This window comes from Zea mays, unplaced genomic scaffold (assembly GCF_902167145.1).
Source record: "Zea mays cultivar B73 unplaced genomic scaffold, Zm-B73-REFERENCE-NAM-5.0 scaffold_23, whole genome shotgun sequence".
In the NCBI taxonomy this organism is placed as follows: Eukaryota; Viridiplantae; Streptophyta; class Magnoliopsida; order Poales; family Poaceae; genus Zea; species Zea mays.
Window position 1 is genome coordinate 32501 of NW_023366849.1, and position 27500 is coordinate 60000.

The window sequence follows — 27500 nt, forward strand, 5'->3', positions numbered from 1 at the left end:
CCTTTTTTAGCGTGGAATAGGAGCAGTTGTCAAAGAATCTCTTCTCTAGCGAGGAATAGGAGATCAGTCGTATTCTCGTTCTAGGAAAGGCGTATTATCGTTCTAGTGCAGCAGGCTATTCATTCTAAGATAAGAGTCAAGCTACCCAATTAGAGGAAGGGACTTCCGTCAAGAGTAAAGCGAATCGTTCTAGGAATGCTACTCCTTCCTTTTCTCGGTCGTATTATCGTTCTGGGAAACGCAGAGTTGTTGTTGATGGCATTGGCTATTTGCAGTAGAAATGGGGGAAGCAAGCAGTTCTTGGATTGGCCTAACCCCCAGAGGGCTTTCCTTCAAACTTCACTAGACGACTCCCCATATTCTACTGTGCAGTCAACTCGTTTCATTTTCTTTCATTTCACCCCATCTAAGTAAGGGCTTATTTTCCCTCTGAAAAACAAACAAGAAAAACCATCAAAAACGATGAAAAAAGACAGAAAAACGAGACATATTTGCACCTTTTCCGCACTGAGGAAAATCGTAGAACAATCTCCCTTTTCTTTGTCCGGTTAAAAAAGAAAGATAGGATAAGATAGGAATATAGGTACTATGAGTATGAGACGGACAGTATGAGTGAGTGGAAGGATGGAGGTCCTACCACGAACGGAAGTAAGAACCAAGGAAAGAGAGTGCGGGGCCTTCCGTTCCTACTGTACAATCTAAAGATCCGTCCTGTTGCGATGCGAGGAATAACATAAATATCAGTTCAATCACAAACACCGAGCTGCCACATACTTCTCTTGTTTATCGACCGGAGGGGAGGTTACCTACTATAGCGAGAGCGAGCGGCAGAAGCAGAAGAGAAGCAGATCCTTATACGATTCTAGAAACTGGCACTGGTACCTCCTCCTCCAAGAGGAACTTGGTAATCTAGGGCGGGCCGCATAACTAGTAAAGTGCATTTGCCTATACCACAGGACAGGGGTAGAAACTGAAGTAGAAGAGTGCAGAGTGCCAACCAGTTCACCACTTTGGTTTAGAATTTAGGTTTCCCAGAAGAGAAGGATTTCTATTTGATGGACCTGTAAAAAGTGTCCTTGCCATGATAAGACGCAGGAAACGACCCACCTACCGCTAGGAATGACTCTCCCCCCATGCATGCCCATGGGACTCTCTTTAGCTGCCTGTTTCAAAATCCGATTAAGTGGTTCTAAGGAATGGATTGCGAAGGAAAATAAATATCGATATCGGGGACGAGGGCTCTGCTCACCACTGTGATTGGGCTTCAATTTCCTCTTTTTACTCAAATATATCCATAGCTTCATTCCTTCCTTGCAAGGTTCTTTTTCAACACAGGATTTCGTCTTGCTTTCCGTTTCTATCCCCTCGGAATACTGCTTAGATCAGGCTGTAGGTACCGGGCTCACTCACTCAACCAGGGAAGACCACATTGCTTAAAACTAAAGAGAAGGACGTGATGTCTTTCGGAAGCGCCGGCCACCATGAACACGATATTGGCTCCGCACTAGATTTCTCAATAGCTACATAGTTCAAAAGTAGACAGTATGGATCTTCTTGTTCGGTCCTAGAGAAAAGGTCCTTTCGAAAGAAAAGAGGAAGGTCCAATGGCTCAAATTCTATGACCCAGATCCTGAGGCGGAGAATTCTTTAGAGGCTCCAAACTTGAGAAGTGGAACCGCTACCTAACCCAGCTCAGGTTTCTGAAGTGCCTGCAGCATAAATCAGTGAACAGGTTGGATGTGCAATCTAGCCGATTGCCTATTGCTTTCCATCAAGCAACTAATTGAAATAGAAGGCAAGAGCTCCAGTTCCAGTTCCTGTTGGGCAAGGGGGATAGTACAATCTACGGGACAAGCCCGGTTTATTTAGACCTATTTCTCTGAACTGAACCGACAGAAATTTGATACTGCTTGCTACCGCCTAACAAGAACATATAACTTTCCGATGGAAACTAGACCAACGCTTGGATCAAGAGAAGTGCCAGCTGGGTCTCAGGTATCCAGCGCCGGTTGTTAGGGAGATTAGTCGGCAGGCTTATCAGATTGTGTGTGCATCTATCCTTTCCTAAAGCTTCCCTCTACCCCTGAAACTCGAATCCCTCTTTGGCATAGGAATAGGAGCTGGTCAGTAGTAAGCATTTCTGGTTCCTTGTCTCTTTTGTGTGAGTGTTAGTCTATTTCCATTTCCCATCCATTCACCCGGAAGGGAACAGAACCGCTTTTCATTCACCACTGCTTTCCTACCAACAAGAGAAGAGAAGATATTCTCTGGCACTATCGCATCACGCGTTGCTGAAGATGAAGAGCAGACAAGAGATATTTTCTTCACTACCGAACCGATTCGCAGTTGACTTCCTTCGGCCCTTGATCTCGTTCCAAGAGATTTGATTCCTGTAAGGGTGCCGGTACTTATTCCCGGCAGGCGGAAGGATCCCTTTTGAGTGCCAGTGCTGCTCACTATGGGCCAAAACCAGCCTTTTTCTTTCGTCAGCAAACACCATCTGAGTTCATGGTAGGTGATATCGAAACGCTTCCCTATCAAATAGGTAAGGAACTAGGGACCAGAGTAAGGGATCTATTGATCAAGGTCATGTCACCTCACCGTTGACAATCTGTGTCCAAACCGGATGGAATAGAGGACATATCCAGAACAGGAAGGATCTCCTATTACTAGGGACTAGGGAAAAAGAGAAAGAGAAAGACAAGTCTATTTGCTTGGATGCCGGTTATAGGACTAGTAAAGTCAAGGATGGAAACTATAACGTATCCATTTCTGATTGTGGTTGGATCCCTGGGTGGTGCTGGTAAAGAATACTCATATCGCTCTAAGACATACCATGTTTATAGCTATCTTAGGCGCTAGTCTAGTATAGTAAATGCGGCGGTAATGATGATTTCTACTCAGCTCTGGCAAGAGTTTCTATTTCGAAGGGAATAGGTCTAGAGTAACTAGAATACCAGGCCAACTCTTTGAACAGAACGGAAAGAGAGTCCACTTCTGCATGGATCCTTCATTTCCGGAACAAGGAAGCTGGGCGTAGACCCGTTACTTCTTACTTTACTACGGTGGAGGGGATGCCATGATTCCAATGCGTATTGACTAGGTCGTAAGAGAACTACTTGAGCTCTAATACTTTGATCCTCCTATAGGACTCGAAACCAGTCTACGCCCTTGCCCTGTAGGAAACTAGACTCGCTAGTAAAGAGGAGGCGGATGCTTCGCTTTAGGCTTGGCTTGAGCTTCCGTTTATTGGAAAAGTGCCGTAGCTCTAGTTGGGAAACATTTCCATTCCTGTCTTCAACTGAACCCTGGCCAGTTCCCTGAGCAGATCCATTAGCATAGCAACAAAGGGTTGTTTTCTATCACGACAGATTCGCCTATTCCTCGCATCACAACAAGACAGACGTATCTCTTGCCAGGTCCTTTTCTGGATCTCATTCCAGGCCAGTTGGGAAGAGGATTCGCCAGACCTTGGTTTGGTTTTATGTAAAATTGGAATCGTGGCCATAATCAGGTATGGCACATTATGAAGTAACTGGAATGGGAATGGGGTCTTACTTCGAATTGGACACGGACGCACTATTGGATTTCCTTTTCTGAAGGCTAGGGCTATATCCATTAGTATCAAATGCCTTAATTGCTTTATTTTCTTTCTTTGGTTTAGGCGTTCCATTGCCTCAATCTTCACCATTGGTACAAGATCCCCTCAAGAACTGCTCTTTTCAGAACGTTCAATCTGAGTAGAGGCTGAGCCACACATCATCTCACCCATTGGGGACTTTTACTTCCTCTTCAGGCCTTGTAGTGATTTATGTGAAAAAGTGGAAATTCAATTTCCATTAGCCACCACTACTATCATGGGTACAGTCTGTGTAATCTTGCATTGTTCCTAGCTATGCTTTGTATCTTCGAATACACTTGACTAGAGCTTGCTTGTGGATCGAATATTTCAAAGAACGAATACTTCCGCATATGCCGACGGCGAAAGCAATCTCCTAGTGTCTAGTGTTCGTGGTCTCGACCTATTTTCCATTGGTAGAAGCCTGCCGTTTCTATCAAAGCTTTTCCAACAAAGAAGAAGCCCCATATTGCAGCTGAAAGAACTTACCCACCCGGCACCTAATGATACACGTACGTAGGTTATGCCTCTAATAGTATTTCCAACCACCAGGTCCGCTTGAGATTAATAAGATTTGGGCAGATGGGGGGGCTTTAAAAGCTTAGAAGCTGATCCCATCCCACACTTAGAATGAATAGTGCACTCTCCTCTCGTGGCTGTTGCCGATCGCTTGATTGAGAAGCAGCCCTCGACTCGGTCTACAACTCTAAGATCTCAGGATTGGCACTCTTGAGGGCGGACACCGGCCTAAACTCCTTCTGTTGAACCCCTGGAGAGGAGGGACCTCAGGAACATAAACATAAAACAGTGGCTTTCGGAAGCAAAGGTTGACCTCTTCGCGGCATTACTCTTTGGCACTATACTCGTATCCGTGTCCTGGTAGAAGATAGATCTCAGTCATGGCTAGAGGAATGTGATCCGTTGTGGAAAGGCAATATATTTTTGATTTCAAGCACAGGCGCAAGTATGCCACTTAGGGGGAGTAAGCACAGCTCGTCGTAGGATAGCAATCCACATAAAAGAGAGAAGTAGTTTAAGTTGATGCCAGTGTGGGTAAACGAACTCTTTAGCCGGATCTGGAGATGGCGACTAGCGCATAAGCCTGCTGACTAAACGAGCTGTTCTGGACTGGATACGAGACTGACTCCCCAGAGACCGGGGATCACTGAACCCTATTATTCCAAGCATGGGCTTTAGCGGAGAAAGGTGCTGCTCTAATGGCGAACCAAACAGCTTCAAAGCTCCGAGGGAAGAAAGATTTGACCCCCATTGAAACCTGTCTTTGAAAGGTGATACGAGCACAGAAATGTAGATAGCCCTCTAGTCCGGATGGATGGCAGTCTCTATCTAGTACGAGATTCCACTGGTTCACATCATTCACTAATCGAAAACTTACGTTCAGATTACGTTCTGCATGAATGCTTGCTCAAACCTCTAAGTGCTCGTACCTGGCCCAGACCTAACAAGTGCCACAGTTCTTAAGTATAGCGGATCTCATATCGGGCAGTCAAGCATTTCTCTAGTCTGGTTCAGAAGCCGCACCGTTGGCCAATACCTCTAGCAAAGATCGAGTGAGTTCGTTCTCACCTTTTTGATGGGAACTCCTTGCTTGAGTTCCGTCGACACCAAAAAGTATTGAATAGCGCTGACACTCCTTCCTATATTCCTCTCTGGCAAGTCCACGGCATCAATCAATACGAGTGAGAAGTGAAAACCTCGCTCACAAGCACGGGTGTCGAACTCTAGTCTAGATCAGTGCCAGTGCGGCACTACGAGTCAAGGTGCCGGATGATTGATCGAGGGAAGAAACCCCGTATTTTGCCCTACCTCTGGAAACCCGAATCCAGTTTTCGAAAAGAAAGAAAGTTTTGCCGTGATTTTTGCTTAGGAAGTGAGTAGACGTATAATGTACCGGCATCTTCCACTGCTACGTATCCTCAACCCAGAGGGAGGTCTAATTATTCCTCCCTCTGGGATCAAATAAATGTCTTCCAACCCCCACATGGAATAGGGCTCTGAGACGCACCACAGAGCACGTAGCAGCGACTTTGAAGGTTTCGAGTCCGATACCATACCCTAAAAAGAATAAGAAGAGCCTTTCTGCTTCAATCGGCAGGGCTTCAGGAGTGGACTTGAGACGAAAACCTCGGTCAAATGCGCCATAGTTGAGATAGAATGGCATTTACCCGTGTTCAAGAAAATGGAAGTTTATTTAGAGGGTTGTCGCTTTGATCGATAGTGCTAGGCTGCTTAAGACTAAGACCGGCGTATTTCATAAGATTTCCTAAAGTTGGTTTATAGGGTCTGGGCCTAAAGAAGCATGGATGCCTGGAATTGCTATTTCCAATCTCAAGTCATATTTGCATTTGCGCTGAAGATTTGCGTAGGAAAGGTGGCCAGTCTCCTCCGACTCAAAAGCCCAAAGGAACTTATTTTCCATGCCCGGTATCGAGAACCTTCTCTGCCTTTTCCATGCCCGGTATCGAGAACCCTCTCTCCCTACGACCTTCTTTCAGGGATGCGTCTTCCTTGAATTGAATTGAACGGCACTTCGGAACTTGTGAAATACTTTCTTATCGCCAGGGCTCAGTTTATTCGAGTATTTGTGTTGGTCCGCACTCCTATCTCCTATCTACAGCTACCGCTATCAATTCCTATTCCCAGTTTGTTTCCTCTATCCCTTCCTAAAGTGGCAGAAGCATTCGAGTAAGAGATCGGCATCACACTAGTGAAAGTCAAGTAACGGAAAAGCATCTCCTAAATAAAAAGAAATCAATTAGACTAGTTTTCGAAACGATGCTCCCACAAAAGGCAAGCTTGTCCAATACGGGTTACCTTGGCCAAAGATAGGAAAATAGATGCATCTTTTCGGAAAGGAGATACGAACCTTCTCCTCTTGTACAACAAACAGGCCTCCCCAAAAGGCAGAAGCATCTCCGCTTGGTTATAGGCTGCCTTCAAGGAAATACGTGATACCCGTTCCCTTGGCTAGACTAGAGCCGCTAAAGATCCATTTGATGGGTTGCCTCTGAGGAGCTGTGCCGTCCGTTGACACCTTCCTCAAGTGTCTGAATCAAGTAATGGGTTTGTTTTTTCTCGTACCTGCATGGTTTCCTACTTATTGGCTTGAAGCCGACCCATAGCTTTGTTGTGGTGAGGATGACTCTATTCCTCTATTTCTGATTTCGATTTGATTCACGACTGATCCACAGTTCGATGTCTTTAGCCAGGGCAGATCTCCCAATCCGGAACGGAAGTCCGTATTCACTTGTGAGAATATGATCTTCCACACTGGCATCCACAGCTACTACTCGTCCTTACTACTCCTCGGAAATTGCAATTCATTCACATCTGCTACCAATACCAAGAAATACCAATACGGACTTCTTGTTCCAATCGAAACGAGCAAACCTGGGGAAGATAGCAAGATTAGCAGAACGGGAACCCCCCACGGGGAAGGGCTCTGAGACGCACCACAGAGCCCGTAGCAGCGACTTTGAAGGTTTATCGCCCATCGGCCCAGAAATCCATAGAAAGACGATTGAGATTAGTGAATGGCATCGATCTGAAGTTCATAGAATCTCTAGCGTCTCTTTGTTCGTAACAAATGAGTAACTTAACTACTAATGTGACGAATAGTGCCAGGCGTAGTGTATCACTGGAATTCGATCAGTCTGTTGGAAAGGGATCACTCTCTGATTCTGCTTCAAGTCCTGTGCGTGCCTGTTTCGAAGAATGCTATTCGCTCTAGTGGAAAAAGTAGCGATTTATGGCCATGATCCCGACCCGAACCCTCAAATGATGACGAACGGCTGACTTCACGTAGAACCCGTTATGCCAATCTGGATTCCACATCTGCTACAAGAAAATCGTCTTGAAAGATTGCAAATCAAGCATTCGTCCTTAGCGCAGTTCCTGAAAGATATCGTGCCAACAGAAAGATCTCGTTCCCGTAGATTCCGTTCGTTCCAGCAATCGTGCCGGAACTCACTGATCCATTCAAAGGATTTCTTTACCACTGCTCCCGATGGCCAAAGGACCGATATCTTCTTCTCACGCCTAGCAAAGATCGAGTTCTGTTCTCACTTCACTTAATGAGCCTATTTATCTGTTTTTATACCATAGATTAGATTCTCAGGGAGAAGTGGCGCACTTTCTCGAGCTATCTAAGCATCCAGGGAAGTGATTCCACAAGCTAGAGAGATTCTCCTCTTTTCTTTTTCAGAGTTGAGCTGGCGGATCAATGTTTGTCAAATCATTCTCTGTTGAGTTGAGTCCTCGCCGAAGGTGCCGTGCCGTATAGTACTTCCCCAGGTGCGCTATAGTACTTCTCCGGTTATAGGTGATAGGTGCATGGCTTCCGCTCATAAAGAATGAGTGAGACCGGCGCTCAATCAATCAGCCACCAGTAGAGGATAAAGGAAAAAGGGGTTCATCAATGAGAGGCGCATGAGATTCTGTATTGGCCAACTCTTTCTAACTATCACTAGGCCGGATACTCCGATTCTCTGTGGACGATTTCCTTCTCTCTCGTTCAATGCCCTTTGGTCTCGAGGATCACCATTTGGTGGGGTTGGGGTCACACCCGAAGTCGTATTGGAGAATTGAGCGGAACTACTTCCATGTGCACTCTTTTCTCGGGTCAGGAAGCCCTGTTTTTGAAGTGAAGCAGGAAGACCTCTTCGTCATCATTATTGGGGTATGGGCCCTAAATCATTGGAAAAGACGGTTTTCTTTAGGGAATTGACACGATATCGCCTCCTTCTGTACTAATCAATCAAGGGAATGGATGAGTTCACTTAAGAAGCAGGCCTGGCCAACAGAGAAGTCAGCTCAGGTTTCATCTCATCTAAGCAGCAGCCAAGCGATGATTCTGGAATCGTGCCATGCTTGACAGTTGGACTTCTCGCCATACATAGAAATGAACTGCTGATGAGCTAGCTATCCCCGATATGATCTGGTACTAGACTTCACACATGTTGCCATCGTATAATCGGAGAATCAACGCGGAAAGAAAAAAAGATGATTTTCGATACTAGGATGACTACTCCCGAGGCCTGTTTTAACTAAAGAATTTACAGGTGGCCCGGTCGGTAAACTATTCCCGAGAGAGGAGAAGCAGAAACATCAATCTGTATTTTCGTATCATATTCCAGCAGCTCCAATGCCTTAGAGCGGGATCTTATCTTCCTAGAAAGAAATGAGTGTTGCACACGGATAGCCAGCTACTCCTTATGAATGGGATGCATGCATATTTCAATTCATGAACTGAAGCTCGTAGAAATCCTTCCTATCCGCCTAGTTACCTATCCGGGCTTGTTTCGTAGAAATCCTACCTTGCTTTTGTTTTGAGAAAGACTATTTTTGAGTTTCTTCGGTGCAAAAGTAGGCAAGTCCGTTTCATATAGCTGCAAAAGTTAGCAAGTCCTTTTTCCCTAAGGAAACTCGATTTCCAATGAAAAAAGTGCGGATCACTGGGTCAAAAGTAGTGTTTTTCTAGTTTACCTCATAAATGCATGTTTTGAGAGCAATATTTTTCGGTCAAGTCCTAATCACTTAGCTGTAAAAGTAGGCTTTTTTCATCTCCCGAAACCTCCCCAAAACTCCACACCAAGCCTTTAGATACGCAAATATGAGCTTGCCTTGGCTTTATTGCCCTTATCGGATGGAAGTTACAGATGAGAAATGACGTATCTTACGTATCGAATCTCAAGTAACGGATGAGAATTGACGTATTCAAAGTGGAAAGAACGAATATCGATTCTCGTGGATGAACGGAGGAAATGGGAACTTGGTCTTTGCACTCTTCTTTCGGGGGGGTTATCCCATGACATGATAAAGACCAATCCAAAACTTCTTCGTTTCGTTGGTAGAACCAACGCCGACTCTTCTCTAAAATAATAGAGAGATCTTTTGATAGTATCACTTCTATCAATGCAATGAAAGAACTATCCCTTCCTATTTGTTTGTCCTAATGAGACAAAGAAGAGCCTCCTTCTTTACCACTTTAGGGGATGGGGGTGAAGGGGGGTTTACATACAACCGGGGCAAAGTGGTTTATGATTGAATCTCAGAGGCATTCTTATCATTTGGTAGATCCAAGTCCATGGCCTATTTCGGGTTCACTCGGAGCTTTGGCAACCACCGTAGGAGGTGTGATGTACATGCACTCATTTCAAGGGGGTGCAACACTTCTCAGTTTGGGCCTAATATTTCTCCTTTATACCATGTTCGTATGGTGGCGGGATGTTCTACGTGAATCCACGTTGGAAGGGCATCATACAAAAGCTGTACAATTAGGACCTCGATATGGTTCTATTCTCTTCATAGTCTCGGAGGTTATGTTCCTTTTTGCTTTTTTTTGGGCTTCTTCTCATTCTTCTTTGGCACCTACGGTAGAGATCGGAGGTATTTGGCCCCCAAAAGGGATTGGGGTTTTAGATCCTTGGGAAATCCCTCTTCTTAATACCCCTATTCTCCCTTCATCCGGAGCTGCCGTAACTTGGGCTCATCATGCTATACTCGCGGGGAAGGAAAAACGAGCAGTTTACGCTTTAGTAGCAACCGTTTTACTGGCTCTAGTATCCACTGGCTTTCAAGGAATGGAATATTACCAAGCACCCTCCACTATTTCGGATAGTATTTATGGTTCTACCTTTTTCTTAGCAACTGGCTTTCATGGTTTTCATGTGATTATAGGTACTCTTTTCTTGATCGTATGTGGTATTCGCCAATATCTTGGTCATCTGACCAAGAAGCATCACGTTGGCTTTGAAGCAGCTGCATGGTACTGGCATTTTGTAGACGTGGTTCGGTTATTCCCATTTGTCTCTATTTATTGGTGGGGAGGTATATGAAAGAAGGGAACGAATAAGTGGATTGAGGAATAAAAGCTCGAAGACAAAGAGAACTTTAAGAGAATGGAATCCTATTTAATATTAGCAATTCACATATAATCTTAAATAACGATCATCCTCCTCTGTGTGCAAAACGAAGCTGCCGTAGGTAGTTGTATTATTATGGAATTGTGTTTTGATTCCTAGTTTATAAACGTTGTAAGGTAACGTTTCTCGTTGGTAGTAGTTGTTGTTGGTTATAAACGTTAGTTGTTGTGAAGCATATGAGAATATGCCTGGTTTTGGGTAATATCTTAAGAGGTGCAACGTTCTCCGTGGGTGTTGGTACGAGTGTGGTTTTTCACAGGTCCGGAGACAAGAAAAGAGCCGAATTAGTGTAGGAATGGAGATTTCTACTTTCCGTAGTTGGGTTCGAACCTGAAGATGGTTTTGTGGTGTCTGCTTCGTCTCTAGATTATGCTTCGTCTCCAGAATCCCTACCCTAAAGAGTGAAATTGCGTAGCTTAAGGTAGGTGTTTCCCCAATCCGCGCAAAATAAACGTAAGGGCTGTCTATTGGTAATAGAATTGAAAGGGTAGAAGGTATCAACCCCTCGGCATTGTTGGAGAAGTTTAAGTGGGAGTAAGCATTGCCCCCTTACTTGTTCGTTGTCTATCTGTTCTACTAACCTAACCTGATGTCTACCTGTAGAAATCTATACTCGTTTGAACTACTCGATTGCTATTTTTTTGTCTTTCCTTTACTAATACTAACTACTAATAACGTGCGTGGAATAACGAGTTTTATTTTTTGGTCTGCTGATTGAAAGAGGAGTGTTAAAGCAATTCGCTTACGAAATCACAGTCCAAAGCAAAGCAACTACTTACTGGTTTAGCTCGTGTTTTCCTTTTTGAAGTAGTTTGGCAGACGCATCGATTGTTCGTGGCTGGTCACACGGCTCCGGTGCATCGGGCCACTCTCAATTGTGTGGTTCCGAAAAAACTAGGGCTCTTCTCGTATGAGCAGGCTTATCAACCACTCAGAATAGGGAGCTTCCAGCGGGAAGTCCAGCTTTGGGACGTTGCCCCTCCCTCGGATGAAAATAGATCTCGTGGAGACGGGCTTGACAAAAGTCAGTTAGCAAGCGGGTGTTCCATAAAAAAAAAATAAACTAGGATTCTCGGATGATTCAAGCTTTTCAAGAGTGAGTAAGTCTCCCTACTCATCGGAAAATTAACACTCTGAGGCGCTTATTCCTATTCCCACTTGAAAATCTACAGCCCAGTGCTCCGCCGTAACTTTAGTTAGGTCAAGCCTGCTTTCCGCACACTCTGTCATGTCCTCACTTCAACCCCCATTCTTTAGGCACCGTAATTTCGCTGCTTCTTTCTTCTTCCAACCAGACAAAACGTATGGATCGCTTCCTGCTTCCTTTCTTTGGAGAGAATGGGCTACGGCACCTACAAGAGCATATGCTCGGGCATCCATCCAATTATGGAATATTCAGGCCAGCAGTAAACGAATGAAGACAATGTCAAATGTCAGTGGTCATCATCCCTATAAGAAATATGGGGAAGCTTTGTACGCAATCCAAGCAAGTCAAGCAGGGACACTGAATCGGTAAAGAAACCAGCCTAAAGAGTATGTATTCACACTGGTACAGAACATAGATCAGATCGTAAGGGATAGAGGGATGCAATAATAAAGAAAGATCTTGATTTTATCTTTCCTTCCTTCCTGCTTAGGAAAGTTCGAGTTGCCGGGCCTCAGAGCCAATTCCTTAAGGAAAATCTGGTTTCTTACTTTATTTGTGTGGGGACCCATATTTCAATATGTTCAATTAACCTCACACCGGACTTTGTCACTTTGAAGCTCTAAGGTATCTCGTACAAATACGCAGGAGTCAGGACTCATCTAACTACTCTTTCAACTATCCCTACTCTTACTTAAACTGTCCCCCTAAGAAGTCATCAAATGGTAACACGATGCCGGGTGTGGCAGGGATCGAAAAAAAAAGCATTAGCTCATTCGCAGAGAGAGAATGAGAGAAGGTGGATAATGGTTAGGGATGTAAGTACTAGAGTTTGGTAGGTTTGAATTGTGTGGCCAGGGGTATTGGTTACGATTCCAGTGGTCTTCAGGCGAGTTGACAAAACTACCCCTATGCGAAAAGAATGAAGCTGATGTGGTTGTTCCAATTTATGAAATTGACTTGCTCTTCTCTCGATTGAACCATTGCAACCAAGGATTGAAAAAAACTTCTATTTACTCGAGTTTCCATGTGATAGATTTTTCCTACGGAAACGTTTCCTTTTTGTTAGAAACCCAGCTCTTTCCTTTCCCTTCCTGACCATGAAACAGGCTAGCGCCTTTTATGAACTCTTATCCAAAATCTCTCATCAATCAAAGTCTGTTCCTTCTACTGCACCTCAAGCACCTCCGGTTCAGGTCTTTTATGATTGTGACCAATTTCCTGGCCCGTTGGAAGGCCAAAGCAGCCCAAGTGATTGATCTCTCCCCAGAAAAGGAACAAGTTCGGATAATGATGAATAACATGAGTAGGCAATACCATGACTATTTCTATTTCCAAGCGATGACCACGCTCTTTGATTGAAGCAGCCACTCGTATTGAAGATGCTATCTACAATGGGATGGGACTCATGGATCACAGGTCAAAGAGGCAGATCCAAAAGGAAAGAAGATAGCCCTGGGGGGAACAAGCAAGAACAGTGAAGTGAATATCTTGTCTGACGGAAAACCAAAGACACTCAGGACTTTCACTCCGTTCGGCATAACTCTCAGCCGCGCCTTGGAAAATAAGCTTAAGAAGCATGCTGTACTTCCTCCTGCCAATATAAACATGATCGAGCCAACATTGTCGAGTTGGTAGTCTCTGACTCCCTCCTTATTACGCCAGCCGGAGAAAAGGGAGAAACCGATGGTAGAGACATGACTGGAATCCAGGAGACTGACGAGATTGAGCCCCCCTATCGTAAGAATAGAACGCGAAGCCAGGTTGATTGATGCCGATGTAGTGCATATTCTCGTAGGAGATGATAGTTTCATCACGAGCGAGAATCTCCCACCATCTGCTAGATCTTGTTCTTGGTTCTGTTGGCTACTCTCTGGTGGGGCCCACCCTATGTTGTCCCAGTGTGTAAACTTGCCTATGATGGGGTATTGATGCAATAATACATGAGGGCCGATGTAATTGCATCATACTCAAGAGGATGAGGAGGTCATCTAAACCCTAATACCTAAGTAGGATAAGACAATCTCTTTTATCCCTAAGCAATTTTATTGATAGAATATAGCCTGGTAAGCACTAACCTTGTCAGCAAGCTGAATAACCTATCCCTAATAAGCTAGCCCTAGTGAGTTCTTGAAAGTAAGGCAGTAGTCTCTAAGGACGAGCTTTGACCAGTAGTGAAAGTGAAAAGCGAATAAGAATTGATTTCTTAACTTATCTTTTTTCAAGTAAGAGTCTACTCTACTCTACATAGTAGGCTAGAACTAGGGCTCTACGGCTGGCGTCCACTTGCAAAGGACCAATTCGACTCTGAGTTGTCGTAAAGAAAATCCTTTGGCACTTTCATGCGTGATGGGTTGAAGCCACTCCATATAAAAGCGTTGTCAAGTAGGCAAGGTGTGGAAAGTAAGCTGCTTCTTCTATCAAAGAGATAAATAGGGCATTCCTTCCATGCCTATTCTTCAATGGAAGGTGCTCCATCCTCCTTAGATGTCACCAGCCCTGCCTGGGCGAGGGAGGGAAGAGATGGCTAGTAGGGATTTAAGAGCAGTAAGGCGAGCTATCGTTGTAAAGAAGAAAGTGTCTTTCAAAACTTTTTCTTCCAAAAGAAAAGTACTACTTTCGTTTTGGTGATTGAATGAGGAAATAGGGAAATGAACTCTTTAGTTTAATGAGCGTGCTCGAACCGACTAAATAGAAAAACCATGTTTACGAAAAATAGTAATTTTATCTGGCTCTTTTTCCTGTACTAACTCGAATAAGCGGTGGATCACTATGCTTTGGCCGTTTTTTTTTCAACAAAAGCAGTGCGAATCTATGAGTGAAAGCTCGAAGAAAGGGCACAGGGTCTCTAGTCTGGAAAGCGAATCAGCCCTTATGGGGATGCACGCTACGGAATAAATCCCGTTTGCCTTTCTGAAGATATATTTCTTACTTCTAGAGTGAAAAGTTTTTCACTACTTTATCTTTATCTTTATCACATGTTGTAATGTATTGTAAAGCATCTTGGAAAGCCCTTGATATGCTTTCTTCCTACTTGCCCGCATCAGAGCAAGCAGAGGTGGAAACAGCAAAGTCAAAGGTCAGATATAGCCTTCCCGCGCGGGATCGCCCTAACTAGTCATAATGGTATGCTGGGTATCGATGTCTTACTTAAGCTGGTGGAACGTAGTGAAGGAGAGCTTCCTTTCTCTCTCTCTATGAAGCTATAGATCATCTATCGGAGAAATAGGTCTTGCTGCCTCCTTTCCTTCTCCAGCTTCGGTCTCGCTCACGGATCTCAAGAGACTAAGAATCACGAATGTGCTTAGGTCCCTCCTCACACTCTTCGTAGTACCTCCAGTCTCCTCCACTAAATCATTCTCTTCAGCAGTATCAGGTGCCAAGGAATCCTTGTATTCGGTAAAAAAGCTATGCTAAGAATCAGCATATCCCTTGCGCAAGCAAGAGCGATTTATTAAATAAATCAAGGATTCTTGTTAAATATAAGAAATCAAAGTATTACACGCCAATATCCCTTTTAATCTATAATCAGGGGATTCATTCTTACTATAAGTGTTATGAGATCAAGTAGGCATGAGATAGAGGGTTTTGGTTGTAGCAGAAGCACCCTTCTTGGTTCTCCGTGCTAGAGTATCACTACGTTTGGCTTCATTTGTCAACCTTCTAATCCCTTGTCCTATAAGGGAAGGGATTATACCATGTGGCCTGCTATTCTATCTTAAGGGGAAACCACTCACTCTCTTGACTATCCTCCGTAAGGAGATTTGTATGAATGAAGCATCAACCAATGTTAATAGCCAGTTGTTGGATCAGAATAAACTACCCAGTTCAGTCTTCTTTCCTCGTTCGGAATAGAGATCCAATACCTGCTTTCATAGAGCGGCAATAGCGAAGTACTCTTAAGATAAGAAGCATCTCGATGCGATGCCAAAACTCCTCTACATGCGCGCGGTATGAAGATCGAAGTAGCTCCTAGTCTAATGGAAGCCCGAGATCTTGATCCTAACCTACTCGTCTATGGTCCGGTAGACTTGTTGGCCACTTTGTGAGGTGCTACCTTTGATGCCAAGGATTATCGACGATCTGCTCATACTCATGGTATAGCTGCTGATGCTAAGTCTATCTATGTAGTGGATGTAAAGAAGCAAGTCGCACAACACTTCTCTAGTCTATCTAATGCTGGTGCAGCTTATGGATCGGCAGAGCACTATGCGACAAAAGTTCGGGCGAATCCGTGACACTAATGAAGTCATGGATAACCTGAACGTACAAATCTGCACCAGCGCGTAATTCCGAAATACATATCCTGATGCTGGTGATACATACGATCTCTCTGATGGCCCGAGGTGAGGGTTGTATATAGTTAGCCCTATATGTATCCTCTCAGGTATCTCCCTCCCCATACCTATACAGACATAGACTACCTAGAGTTAGAGTATTTGGGTATTGCTATCCCTACGCAATGTGTTGACTCGGTTTCCTTCCTGTGGTCATTGCTCTGGTAATCAAACATTAACATGACACTCTCTATCGTACTCTTTCTTCTCGGTATCCTAGGATTCGTCCTCAACCGAAAGTAGATAGATCATCCTCATGCTGATCTCAATTGAAATCATGCTGCTAGCTGTGACAGTACTAGTGATTGTAAGCTCATTCTCATTCGATGATATCGTAGGACAAACATCTAGTATCTACATCATCGCTATTGCAGGTGCAGAATAAGCTATAGGTATAGGTATTCTTGTAGCATATTACCGTCTACAAGGAGAAATTTAACTAAGCTAACATGTATCGTCCTTCGGGCCCTAGGGTCTATTCTGACTCTCCCTATGCTAGGTGCAATGGGTGCAGGACTCCTTGGACGTAAGGTAAGAAAAACTGGTGCACATATTATTACTTGTGTAGCTATGTGTACAACAGCTCTCCTATCTTACGTAGCATTCTATGAAGTGGGTCTATCAGGATCACCTGTATCAATTCGACTTGGTAGCTGAATCGATTCAGAATGGCACAGTTGACTGAGGATTCCTATTCGATAGCCTAACCGCTCATCGAAGACCTCGCTGTAGTAACTGTATAAGCACTAGTACACATCTTCTCGTTAAGCTATATGATATGGCAGGAGATACACACAACCAACGATTCTTCTCAGACCTCTCTATGTTAACATTCTTTATGCTTGTGCTCGTAGCTGGGGACAACTACCTAATTATGTTCCTAGGTTGAGAAGGTATCGGGGTAAGCTCATACCTACTAATCAACTTATGATATACACGACTCCAAGCTAACAAGTCTGCTATTAAGGGCGGCCCTTACTGTGAACCTAGTAGGTGACACATTCCTTAGCGTAGGATTCTTTGCTATGCTATTCCTATTCGGTAACCTAGACTATGCAACAGTATTAAGTATCGTATACTAATGAATATGCACTGACAATCACTGGACTACTATTCCTATTGGAACCATCCATTGCGATGTCTGCCTGATCGAACTCGCCCTCGGAGGAAAAACTCTCCTCTTTCCACTCAAGTATGTTGCACCGTATCTGGTGTGGTATCCTCTCTTTTGATATTTATGCTTACGAAAGCCCATATTGTAAATAAAGAGCACTTCTTCCTTATCCTTATCCTTATCCTTATCCTTAGTAGCTTGATTGCTGTTACACCTGTACTGCGGATCTTTACTATACTATGGCATTGGTCAATTGAAATCGTAAGAGGTTGAGAAGATCCTTTTCTCATCTGATGCTTTGTTGTTTGCTCCGAGACTCATAAGAGGTGAAAGAACACAATGTTACTACCGGATTTCAAGTGAGTGTACCGGTCTTGTCACTACAGATGGTAGTTGCCGAACCCATTGTTGAACACGCAGCCTTCTTACCGAGAAAAAACAAAATGCTAGTTCTAACGAACAGCGTTTGTCCCATCGACGAAGGCTAATGAGACTTGCCTTTCTTTGCCCTTGATTCTACTATAGATATAGATATAGATATAGATATAGATATAGATATAGATACGGTGCTGCAAATTCGCAAGCTGATCCTAATCCTAAGTATAAGTCAAAGTATAAGTCAAAGTAAAATCTTTGTCTCAAACCATCCCAGCAAGAGGATGCGCCTAGCGCTAGTTGCTCAATCCCTTGCTTGTTTGTTTTCATAAAAAGAATGGTTCTTTTATGCAATTATGAACGGGCAGGCCTCTTGTGGATTCCTCCAACTCCATGAATGAAGGGGGGAGTATGAGGAAGGCCGATTTTCTTTCTATATGAAGATGAAAAAAGGATCAGGGTCAAACATTTCTGACTTTTGTTGAGTATGACTGAATGAGGAAGAGCTCCTTATGTGGTATCACTTTACCACCATCTGAAATGCGCGAAACTCCGATTGGTGGAAGCCAGTCCATGAAGATTCTCCCTTCTCTTACGTGAAATTCCCCTCTTTCGGTAAGCATCCAGTATCTCAGCAAATGAACATTTCTCTAAGCTTATCCTGTAGCTTATACGTCGTTTGAAAGCTGCTCCAAGGATCCAACGAATAGCTAAGGTTTGTTGACGATCCCTGGCTACAATCCCAGGAACATCATAAATAGTACCTGCGACTCCTACTTTGACCACTTCGCATATTGGCTTTATATTATCTACGGCGTCAACCATAAGTTTGATTACATCGCGTTCAGTTCGAGCTAGGCGGTGAAAAGTTTTATAAACAATAGCACGAACTCTCGTTCTTTTACCATCGATCATGCGAAAGTTTACCAATTTCTTGATCAATTCTTTTTGCTCACCATCAAAGTCCCCCATATAGCTGAGAATTTCCGAGCAATTGGAAGCCGCTTTCGATGACGAGGCCGATAAATTGATATTACGCGATCGTTACTGTCCATCTTTTTCAGCTCTGCTCCCAAAAGAGAAAGGAGACTTAAAGATCAATATGTGGGCGTAGGTTTTTCCAACGAAACGAAAAAAAGAACATTCGAACAAATAGACTTGATTCCATGACAAAACAAAATGCTAGTTCTAACGAACAGCGTTTGTCCCATCGACTTTACTTTGGCCAATGATACTACTACTACTATATACTATATACTATATACTATATACTATATACTATATACTATATACTATACGCGTTTTCTGAGGAGCAACATGAGACTTGATTTTCCGTTGGTTTTTCTATTTTCTAACGAAAGTATTAATTAATATGCAGGATAATATAAATGGTTGGTTTTGTTCAATACTTAGGTATAGGTAGGGCTGACTACGCCACCTCAGCAGCTGGGACTGGAATTGCTTACAATGCATCTGGCCACTGACTGAATTCGAAGTAGGGCCAGTGTATAAAGACCGGCTTATCTCTCTTAAGACTTAGTCCACTTTCTACTAGAATCAGATTTTCTAGTTTGCAAGCAGGTGTGCCAGCTGTAACAAAAACTTACGGCTTAGGTGGATTTCTTTAGTCAGTCTATAACTCAGGCTTTTCTTTATAGGACTCCCACACAAGTAAGTAGCTAGCTAGCTGGTATTGCCAAAGCCAAAAACACTGCTGCATTCGAAAAGGCGAACCGCGCGGACCCGACTTCTTCCTTTTATGCTGAAACTAGCCGCCGGGGGAAAAGAGCCCGGAAGGGTAAAAAAAACAACTAGAAGCCATTGGGCTATTACTGCTACAGCGAGATATTGCCTGAAAGAGTTATCCCAAAAGAAGGTTCTTCTGAAACGAGTGCTCAAGCCAACAAGCAAACGTATACTTGATTTTCTTCTTTTCTTGCAGCATTCCTAAACTCAAAGCTCTATATTCTATTCTTACGCTTCCAATATTCTCTTCCAAAAGCAATAGGTTGTCGACAGAAGTCAATGAAGCAACGTTTGAAAGAAACAACACTTCTTTCTCAATTTCCACTTTAGATAGGAGAGTCTGGTCCTTATATGAAACTGGTATGCCAAGTGGAATTCTGAGTACGGTTGTATAGGACTGCTTTCAAGATAGCGAGCAAGACCTACTCTCCTGGAATGGGGCTAGTCAAAAGAAGACACCTTGATAAGGATTTGCTAACCTCTGACTCCCTTTCACTTCATATTGGAATATATGAAACTCTCAAAGATGTGCTTTCACTTTGATGACAAGATTCTCATCACGTACTTACTCTTACATAGCTCAATCAATCTGCTAGAAAGCTCTGCTCAGAATGAATTTATGGGGTATTAGCCACAGCAAGTATAAAATAAGTTTCTTTGGAAAGCAAGAACGAAGTAGGCGAGGAAAGGCATACATAGGTCAGAAAAGTATGCATGGTCGTCACGGCACGGGTAAGGATTCTCATTCCAGCATTCTTGGGTCTAGTTTTGTTTGGACTTGGGCTTAGATGTAGTGGGTTCTTGGGCCACAGCTTTACCTATCAAAACCTTCGAAGGAGCATTAGTCTTTGACACATCAATCAACCCGGCGTAGGAGCATGGGATTTGGACACATCAGCACCAAACCAGTTGTTGAAGTGGAGTATGAGCTTCTATCCAATCGAAAGAAGAAGCAAAGGCTTTTCGGTAAAGTATCCGTTTTTTAGTGGTCCTTGCATTCACTCCTCCAAGGAGGTGGTAATTCATCCATAGTACGTACGCCTATCTATGGAAAAGTTCTTTTGTTGCTTCAGCTGTCAACGCATTCTCAGCCCCTGCATAATGTTTTTATTAATAAGCTCTCTATCGGCCGAAAAGGTCTTCTTTAGACCAGCGGATGGATAAGGCTTAGTTTTGTGCTTTTCACCTTCCACCGGCTTCGAGGCAAAGATATCCGGGGCCCTATTCTTATATTCACGTTAATGAATGGATGGGTAGCACGGAAAAGTAAGTGCTAACAAGATGAAAGGATTGTCCAATACACATACATACCAGTTAGAAGAGGGAAGGGTGGCCTCAGCTGTCGGAGCCAAGCATCGGATGTACTTCCTCGATGAAAAGGCACTGGATAGCGATAGACGTACGATTTCAATCAATTCTCTAGGGGCCCTGGAGAATTGATTGAAACAAGTCAAGTATTGGCGTAGTCATATACATATATCGTCCTTGGCTCGTAGGCGTAATTCGTATTCGTATTTGTTATTAATTTCTTTACTACGTCGTAGGAATATCTCTAAATAGGAATCGTATGTACATGTTTCGTATTGTGATAAAGCACCTATGCCGCTAGAAATAGTAGCGCCTTAAAGAAGGCGTTATTTACAAGATGGAATAGTGCTACGTCATAAGCAGAAAGACCACAAGCCATAAATGGGTTACCTAGCCACATAATTACAGACAGGGACCCAACTCTTAGGCCAGTCCGAAGGGCATTGATGGAACAAACAAAGGTAGAAGATCTTGATTCTCTGCAATTCGGCTTCAACCCGATGGAGCTCTCTTCAAAACATATCTTTCGGCGTCAGTCTTTCCTGCCTTACCTTAACCCCGCTTTCACGTGGCGATTCGGTATGAGGTTTCTCTGATCTGTTTACGGTATTCTTGAAGCTTTCTTTCTTGGTCACCGGACAGAGTGAGAACTGCTCTGCTTGCTTTCTTTCCCTAGCACACACTTAGTAGATAGTAGGCACAACTCCGCTAAGAGCTCATCGAACTTTACTTGTAGAGTGAGACCTGTGCTCGATATGGTTCATTTCAGTGCTCTTTCTCTCGGTATGGTTCACCACATGCCTGTGATCTCTCTCAAGCTAGGTATCGGAGAAGTCCGTCATGGAATTGAAGTGGTAGAGTGGTAAGTGGGCGTACGGTCTATGTATTTCTTATCAGTGGCATTAGTTCCTTTTCATTCTCTAGATAGATGAACAAGCTTCTCTTTATATTATAGAATAGAAAGGATCAAAAGGGCTCTCTCATCTCCTATTTGTTTGAGCCATTCATTATAGTGGTGGTGCCGGGAAGGCAGCTTAGCACTCTAGTCCTTTTGAGTAAGGAATTGTAGCACGGGCAGGCAAGAGACAACCTAGCGAACTGAAACATCTTAGTATAGTATAGTATAGTAGAGAATTTGGCGTTGCCACATAAACATATAAGTAAGGTTGTGGACCAACTATCCGGCATAGAGGGAAAAAAAAGCAGTGTGCCTTCTACTCATCGCCCAATGGGTACTCGACCGACTTCAATTGGTTCACGATGTGGTTGAACTCGCTTATCGGCGAGGTACTTTAGGCCATTTTGAGGAGCCGACGCAGGGCAGGGCAGGAGATGAAGTTTGTTTGAACTAAAGGGCGAAAGCTATATATAAATATACCGAAATGAAAGAACTGCTGTTTTTAGCAATTGAAAGTTGGGGAAATCGCTCAGTTGGTTAGAGTGCTGGCTCTGGGAATCCACGGATCACGCCACACTCGGACAGTTCGCCCATTGCCAATATGCCAGATGATGGATTCCTTGGTTTTAGTTAGTCGCTGCTCTTTCTATGGCAGTGGTTGATCCTCTCGTCGTGGGTCGGTTTAGTCATTAGCTCGAGAGGACAGGGGAGAGATAGGAGACAATCTATGTAACCTTAGCCTACCCCAATAGTAAGTATCGGAAAAAGGACTCCTTCTCGAAAGAGATAGGCAGTCATCGCATTATCTACTTGATTATGATATTTATTTTTATCCAACGGATAATGCAAATCGCCTATAAATTAAAGTGAAAGTTCAGTACGAACTGGTAGAGCGAGAGCAGCTAGTTTAGAAGGAAAAGAAAAAGGGCGCCTACTCAGTGGTAAGTTAGGTCATTCCTTTCCGGCTATCAGAAAAGAGTATGATCGAGGGTCCCATAAGGCAAAGGGAAGGTGCTCCCCCGACCTACTACCCTCGGAGAGATTCCTACGGTTGCAATGGTGAGTTGTGAACTTTGTAGAGCTTCGTTCTAGTTCCATCATTTTTCTGCATTCTTTCTAAAGTGCTAGTTTCCTCTATTTCTAATATCAGAGTAACACGGGAATTCTCTCTGGGAATCCGCTCCCCCTGCTTGCTTGTATTGGGCATTTGGCAGAGGCAGGTTCTCCATCATTAAGAGGCTTCTCACTTTGGTATCGATATGCGTCTGAACTCCTCCACTCTTTCACTAGGGGTACACACAACTCTGGACTTGTGCAGCTAATAGATTACTTTCTCAAAACAGCCTATTTTGGAGGAAATGCCCATGGGAATACGGTTCTTGGGATACCACAGGGGAGTACCATCTCACCGGTCCTTATGAACAGCTTTCCCCACTGAATCATTAGATCACCCGCTTATGTTCCCTAGTTGTCCAGGTGTGACCTAGTTTGCTTAGTAAGTATGGAAGGACAAAAGACGAGTACAGATGACTACTATTCTCCGGCAGAAAGTCACTCATTTCCTCTTAAAGGTCCCAAAGATATGAGTAAAAAACTCTTCCAAATCAAAGATTTGCCTATTCTTCGTAGTACGAGAATACTCTTACTTCTCATTGACACAGACGAGAAAGAAGTAAGTAGAATAAAGGAAGAATGTTAGTATAGTAAAAGGAAAAGAAAAATCCATTATATATGCTATATCTCATTCACTGAGTAGTGCAATAAGCAACTATTCGTTGACACCAACTCACTTATACTTGAAGACAGGAACATAGTAAAGTCAGCTAATCCATTGACACATTCTCTATTCTAAGACAAGAAAAAAGAGTAACTGAAGAATAGTACTCTTTCTATTGTTCATTTCCTATGAATCTTTCTTCATTCACTTCATTGAAAAGATATTGTGCATTTACCTAATTTCCTGTCATAGATAGTCTAGTGAAGCTAGCTTACTAATGCCAAGAACTACTACTCACCAAAACCTATCCTTACTAATACACGGCTATATGATATTCTTATTTATTATTCTATTTCTATATTTACTCATATTCTAGTTTCGTAAAGCTATACTTTAGAGAAGGAAAGAGAGATTCTAGGACCACTTGCCCATAAGAATAAGACCGAACTTAACTACCTGTAACTGCCCCAACTGCCCATGTGTACTAACCCCCCGAAATCACTTTCCCTACTGCTACGTTGAAATGAAAATGCCCGCCTCCAATCCGCTTAGTTAGACCAGACTCTCAGACATATGATTGTTGAGTTAGCCAAGTGAGGGGTTCGTTCAGCCCGTCAATAAAGCTATTCTCGGTATAGAAATAGATAAGAAGAGCTCCAATTAGGGGCAGGCGCAATAAGGAAGGATTGACGAGACCCACCGGAACTTCAACTTTCAGTCTTCTATACGTTACCTGCCTGGAAACATGTTGGGTCGTGTCTTAACATTCCGTTCTAAGAAAGATTCCACCTCTCCTCGACTACCGAGAACCAGCCTTCTTTCTCCAGCTAGAGGAGAGAGGTTTCTTTCATGTTATATTCAAAAATTGAATACCCTCATGTCTTTACTATACTATGTGTACAAATCCGGCACTTAAAGCGGTACTCCCTCCCCAGGGAATGAATGCACGTCCAATTAGAAACTCCCCTCCCTACGTGGGACCTATCTTCCTAATGCCTTGCTTCAACTACTACTTAGAGTTCTCCAACGGACCTGTAGATATGGTATCTAGTTTGCTTTGAATAAATCAAGTTGTAAGAAAGTGATCTATCTCATAGTTCTCCATACCCAAAACCATTTATTTCACTGCAAAGACGAGTACGACAAGAAGAGAGGAGTAGTACAAAAGACCCATATCATAGAAGAGTGAGACCTCCATAAACTCTTACCTATCCCAATAGACACATGACCTAGCCTAGCCCCCACCGCCCTATTTCCTGTACCCACGTTCTTTCAATGCCAATACTGCTACTCATACATATGAGACGGCAGAAAAATGGGCGAGAAAAAACATATCTACTTTACTAGACTAGTAATACCAAGTAACGTAACGATTCTAGTTTTATTAGACTCCTTACAAGCCCTATTTTTTACAAGTCATAGAGTCATCCGCCCTGTTTTCCTCCTATGCTTCTCTATTCCTATCAATAAGCCCTTCTCCCGATATTCCTATCAAGAAGAACTCTCTCTGCCTGGCTTTGCTAGCTTCGTTCTCCTTACCATAAAGTCTATTTATTATATTATTGGATCCGACCTGTGAGAAACCAATCGGAGTTCCTACATTGGTATTACTAGTTGAGCCTATATGAGCGTACGTTGGATACGGTGCAGTTATATAAGCTAAGAAGAGCTGCTTATAAAACCTTCTAATATACTGATCGGTGGCTAGGTCATTGGTGCTTCTGCTTTTCTTGCCTCCAACCATGCGGTACAAGCTCAGATATCTTTAGATTGAGCTAAGTGATATCGCTAGGCAACCCCAGCGAACTTCCAACCTAGATCAGTCCTAGAAGTTCGTTGCTCTGATACCGAATCACGGAAGAAGAAGAAAAAGCCATTTAAAGACCCAAATATTCAGTTATATCTTATAGCAGTCAGTGGAAAAATGATCATCGGTTCGCGGATTGTTTTCACTCTGTTCTTCGCTTGAATGGAATTCTTCTTCTGCCTAGCTTTTGGTTCTCTTTTAGGATCGTCACGTTATACGTTACTCTTTCGTGCCGTAGTTACTCACTGGGGATGAAAGCCAAGAACTAAACGATCAAGAAAGAGGCAAATGAGAAAGAAGAAGGAGCAGGGTCTCGTGTCCACTAAGAAAGCAGACAGTCCAGTCTAGCATCTCTATATCTAATTGAGTGGAATAAAAACACATTATCGAAAGAGTTCTTTCGAGAAATTATGATTCAGACGAAAGTGGTCAGTTCTGTTCTATTTGAATCTGAGCCGCGGAATCAGCATCTACCCAATCCTCAGTCGTACAATGAAGGCTTTAAACCAAATAAGTTAGAGGCAGCAGTGAAACAAGAAATTACCGAGCGAGCACCAGGCTTGGGAATATGTTGAAAGATGGAAATGCAGAGAAGAGGTAAGAGGAAATTATACAGGCTTGCCTACAATCCCTTTCCTTGTCAGAAAAGCAATTTCACCCCTAACTTAAGATGCTTACCTACCACTACTACTGGCTGGAGGCAATGGCTTTAGGATATGCCCTGACCGAGCTACGTATCTTTCCTATGGGTGGGTGAAAAATAAAAGTACTAGGAAGAAATGTGCTTTTTGTGCGTGCTTTTTTTCTAGCAAAAGTGCTGCAATAGAATTTTGAAAAAGCTTTATTTAAAAGAAAAAGTATCATTCGCAAAGCTAAACAAAGTAAAGTAGAGAAAAGGGGGTCATCCCCTTGGCCAGACTGAGCATCAAGCCAGCCAAGAAGTCAAAGCTGAGAAGGAGTGACTCGCATGAGTCAACACTTACTACTCAGGTCCGGTAGAGCAATCTCAAATTATCATATAGAAAGAAACTCTCGACGGGAGGAGTAGTTTCAAATAGAAGTGAAGTAAACAGATTCAAGTTAGCCCAGTGTAGATCCTTGGAAAAGCAGTTCAAAGCAAAGGTTTTGTTATTGAAAGCACTACTTTTACATATACATATATATGAAGATGAGTTTTATCAAATCCTGTGGTGACTTCCCAAGCCAAGGTAAAAATGTGAAGTAAGGATTTCCCATATATATGAAACTAAAATGAACCCTCCTCGGCTAAGGTTGAATCAGATATAGAAGAAGCGGAAGCAGGAAGCTGAAGGATATCCGTAGCGAATGAGGAATAGGACATGCATGTGAGCTAGCGAAAAGGGAATAGCACATTCTCTAGGGTTCGTATCAAGCGCTAGCAAATGGAGAGGGTCAATCGAATCCGTATCCTCGAGCGCTGGGTCTGTCCTCTAATGAGGAGCTCCTTGCTTTTTTGATCCGTGAATCCGGATCTGTACCTTCATCTGAAAACTATTCGCCGGTTGTCCGCATTCCTCTCCTCGAGCGAAAGGTGTTCCCACGCAATCGCTATCGCTGTTCCTACGACGTAGTCAATACGCATTGGAATAATGGCATCCCCTCCACCGTAGTAAAGTAAGAAGTAACGGGTCTACGCCCAGCTTCCTTGTTCGGTTCTGGTTACGGGAACGGTTGACTTTCGAAATAAAATACCCTTCTTCCCCGTTTTGCAAATTCACCTAGAGCTAGCGAAGCGAGTCCGTTTCCAGCGATGAAGAGCTTTTTTATTTAATGAAATATTGGTCTACGCCCTCCTTTGATGCCCAGAGGAAGAAAAGCGAAGGAAAGAATACTATCTATAACTATAACTATAAGGGAAGGGAAGGGAAGGATATTGATAAAAAATAGGAAATGGAAGTAGATGAGCGTCTGTCAGGTGCTTGTTGACATTTATATTGGAAAAGAGCTTTCGGTTCTATTCCTTTTTAGTTTTAAGTAAAGGCTTTTTATCGACGAATAAATAAGCTCTTTCTACTTTGCCTTAAAAGCTCGTCCTAAGGAAAGCAATTTGAACTTGCTTGAGAAGATAGCAGAAGTTCTAGTTATTACAGCTAAAGTGATAGCAACTCATGAACGAAGTGCTCGACCATAGATAGGGAACGAGCGGAAAAAAAGTAGCGAGTGGAGCCATAGAAGAAAACTTTTTTCTTTAGGTCAAGGTGATAGCAAACCATTTTTACAATGGCACATAGCTGGCTTCTATCTTCTATCCTATCTTATTATGCCGACGCCTTTCTCGGCCAAATGATAGAGGCGCTTCGGACAGGTAGAAGGACTAATTCAGTCTATTGGTGTGGCTATCGAAACTTCTTCGTCTAGTCTAGATTGGCTGTACGGGTTACAGTTCTTCTTTGTTATTGGAGTCGAGGTAGCCACCACCGGGAAAAGGAAATAGGCCTTCATTCGTTTTCTTCCTCGTAGTCGTCCCCCG

The 27500-nt window shown here is 43.2% G+C and overlaps 1 protein-coding gene and 1 pseudogene across 2 annotated transcripts in view; both read left to right on the forward strand.

The window, feature by feature from the left end:
- Positions 1-27500, forward strand: part of LOC118474218 (ATP synthase subunit alpha, mitochondrial) — a 56708-nt gene that overhangs the window by 25631 nt on the left and 3577 nt on the right. The window contains exon 1 of the mRNA XM_035963707.1: positions 1-27500. This exon is cut by the window's left edge and continues 25631 nt beyond it; it is cut by the window's right edge and continues 3577 nt beyond it. The gene's annotated coding sequence lies outside the window, so the exon portion shown is untranslated.
- LOC118474219 (cytochrome c oxidase subunit 3-like) overlaps positions 9726-27500 on the forward strand; it is a 22228-nt pseudogene continuing 4453 nt past the window's right edge. Inside the window, exon 1 of the transcript XR_004853970.1 lies at positions 9726-27500. This exon is cut by the window's right edge and continues 4453 nt beyond it. The product of XR_004853970.1 is annotated as a cytochrome c oxidase subunit 3-like (transcript).